This window comes from Adiantum capillus-veneris, chromosome 1 (assembly GCF_014529385.1).
Source record: "Adiantum capillus-veneris isolate H3 chromosome 1, ASM1452938v2, whole genome shotgun sequence".
Lineage (NCBI taxonomy): Eukaryota > Viridiplantae > Streptophyta > Polypodiopsida > Polypodiales > Pteridaceae > Adiantum > Adiantum capillus-veneris.
The window spans coordinates 10,922,520-10,925,990 of NC_140931.1; the positions used below are offsets into that span (position 1 = coordinate 10,922,520).

The 3,471-nt window shown below is 44.9% G+C and overlaps 1 non-coding gene across 1 annotated transcript; it reads right to left on the minus strand.

Annotated features, from left to right (window-relative positions):
- Positions 1-1,334: 1,334 nt before the first annotated feature.
- TRNAR-CCU (transfer RNA arginine (anticodon CCU)) lies at positions 1,335-1,407 on the minus strand. Its single transcript has one exon. It is a non-coding gene; the product is annotated as a tRNA-Arg (tRNA).
- Between the last annotated feature and the right edge of the window lie 2,064 nt (positions 1,408-3,471).

Genomic DNA, 3,471 nt, shown 5'->3' on the forward strand with positions numbered 1-3,471 from the left:
GCTTGCACACGTTGTTGTCTACAATAAAAAAGAGAATATTGAATATTGAATTGAATAGAGTGCCCGCAGCTCGTAGAGCACCACCATGCAAGCAAAGGGGGAGGACACTTTAATTTATGAGCGCCCAATAATGTAAATATTCAAAAGCCGACGGCCGGCCATGGCCCATGGCTCTTGAGTGCAACTGGACTGCGTCACGGAGGTGGTGGGAGAAGGAGGGAGAGAGAGCGGGACTGCAGTGCCGTGTGGCAGGAGCAGGATGGCTCTTGAGTACAACTGGACTACACCACGACAGTGGCAGGAGCAGGAGGGAGAGAGAGCGGGACTGCAGTGTCGTGGCGGGAGCAGGAGGGAGAGAGAGCGGGACTGCAAACAACTGGACGACACCTGGCCATGCTTGTTGCGGGACGCACGTCACCTGGCCATATTGCTTGCTGCGGGACGCTCGCCATTAGCGCTGGCAATGCTTGCTGCGGGACGCTCGCCATTAGTGTGGACATCAACGTGGCGCAGGTACATGTGTCGTCGCCGGTGGAGTGCAGTGAGGAGGGGTGGTGGCGTGTGGACTGACAGAGACGCTGCTTTGCTTGGCAGAGCTTGTGAGAGCTGTAATAGTAGCTGTGGAGCAGGAAAGAGAGAAAGAGGGTACCCACAGCTCGCAGAGCACCACGTCCATGCAAGCGGGGGGGGGAGAGAGAGAGCGATCGTCTCGCTGGACTCCGACGCAAGATGACGAAGCATGACGATGACAGTGTTCGTGGCGGGAGGAGAGAGCAAACATACCAAGGCTTCGAGCTCCTCGTCTGCGTCTTCTTCTTCTTCTTCTTCTTCTTCTTCTCTCTCTCTCTCTCTCTCTCTCTCTCTCTCTCTCTGTCTGTTGTACTTCACGAAGAGCAGGAAATGTACTGAGCTAATGAGGTTCTCTCTCGGTTGTACTTCACTGAGGTATTGAGGTTCCCTACATCATTTCGACCGTCGTACTTCAATGTACTTGAAAGCTATGCAGAGCCGCCACCAGCGCAAAGCACCGCCAGTTAAATTTTTTTGTCCTACGCCTTCAATTCGCAGAAATTGACACTTGGCATTGGAGACCCTTACGCCATATGATGTTAGTAGATTGGTAAGAGAGAGTGAGACCTGCCGTAGACGGGTCGCATGAGCTCATATTATTGAAAACAAGACGAGGCTTGTAGCCGTGCGATTGGGTTCTCCTGCAAAGGCCTAGATCGCTAATTCCAAAAACGTATTAGGCTTAACAAATAAAATTCGTTTCAGGAATTTGAAAACGTAAAAGATGTAACTCCTGTATCATCTTAGGACTAATAAGGTCAGCACGCGCCAGGTAGGGATCGAACCTACGACTTTCTGCTTAGGAAACAGACGCTCTATCCACTGAGCTACAGGCGCTTGTGGCAATAGTATTCAAAATTAAATTTATAATTTTAATTCAAACGTTTGAATTAGAGCTCTCTTGGGTAAATCACTGAGTAATTATTTCTGCTTAGAACATTTTGCGAAGCGAATTTGTTACTGCAGCACTTCTGTCCCATTTTGAGCAATTAGCAATTTTATGCCTTCGTACACCCCCTGTCATGGCCGCCACGCAGTGCTCGTACAAACCTCCTTAAAAAACTCAAACCGGGCCTCCACAACGTAAAACCTCGTAGGTGTTATTCACACTTGAACCTAGAGTACTGACTTATGCTCCTCACATACCCTAGACACTCTGGATCGTCTAAAGCCCTTATTCACACAAAAAAATTACATGGTGGAGTCACAATGGCCTACACAATAACAGGATGAGAAAGTGTACGTGACCCACTACTCTATCATCTATGCCCTCCTTTATTATAGAAATAGGAAAGCAAATGCCAACCATTTCTTAGTGCCTACATATTTATAAAAGACAACGCTTAGAAAATGGCCTACAAATACAAAAGACTTTGCTTAATTAATGCGCTCCCTTACAAGAAATAGAAAGAAATAATGTTTGCCATCATTAATTTGCCATGTGGCAAGCTTTATTCAATGGTTCATAATGACTTTGAAGAGTTATAATACTATATTGAGGTCTTATGTAGGCCAAAAATGGAATAGGTTTGCAATTCATAATATCATGTGTAACTTTTGAATCGCCATCCATGGTCATACATGGAAATTAGTGGTGCAAAAAATCATTGAACAAGGCCACAATGTAGCACATTTGGAGTTTACTCTCTAATGGTTTGGTGGTCAAGCGTGACTCCCACTTTGATAGTGATTGAATTTTTTCCTTTAACTTTTGTCAGTTTGGACAAAGATTTAGTATTATTGTATCCATTCTCGTCAGCGATTTCATAATCACGTGATCACATCTTATTAACATGTTAACAACTTCTCATGGTCACAAAAATACCAGTTTAGAGTGGTTTGGGAGCCGGCCAAAACCTCGCTGGGTATCTCCAATACCTGACGATGTCCGCAGGGGTCGTCAGTAAGTCCGGTGGGCTGCATTTTCTTGACCCAACATTGAAGACTTAGCCAGCAAGGACGCAAAGCCCACTAGTCAAACTCTCTCTGTCATTTAATCCAATCTTGTAATTGAAAATGGTTTCAAATTTGAAATATGTGGTTAAGATAATTTGAGATGTGGCCAAGATAATTTGTTGGGTCTCATGTTTGAGGTGTACTTGTCTTTACTGGATGCTTTCCACTAATTATTGCATTCCATCTTTCAATCTTTGAGGCCAATGAGATGTTTGTCTTATGTAAGATTAATTCACCAAGTTTCTTATCATCTACGTTCTTGTAGATATGGCAAACAAACAAGATAACGAGTACCATGAGTTGCCTAGAAAGGCATACAGGCGACTTAAAGCTCTCGCGCAAGGCTTGACTGCCCACCAACAGGCAACTAGAACGACCTGTAGATTGTTCAAATGGGCAAATCCTAGTCATGCCCAATGGAGTGACATAAACAAACAAGTCACAAAGGATATGTTCAAAGAGATATGGCCATGCTCAGAAGGTGAGATCAAGAAGGAAAGATGGAAGGTGTCAAGGTGCCAACATAACAACATCAAACTTAATGTTGGGCGAATCTTCCTGGAGGTGTACGACCATCTGTTCCAGAATGCAGATGCACCGGTCTACTTTCCTAAAATGCTTATATGCATTTTATTCTGAATAGGCCAGTGAAATTTGCATCCAGAGATGTCACCGTTAGCACCCATGATATACGTGAGGAGACAATGACATTCACAAGACAAGAGCTTGCTCTTATATGGTGGAAGGGCCTGGAATGCAGTTGAGTAAGTTCAAGGAAAGCATGGGGGAAAAGCTCACAGAGAAAGAGCAAGAAGCAGTGCGATTATCGCAAGTGCAGACCCTCGCTTCCCCTCTAACCGCCACAAGGGTTGAAGTGCAACTTAGCAAGCCTAGTCAAGATGTGCATAGCCTTTTTCAACGTTTAAATCCTATACGCCAAGGCAA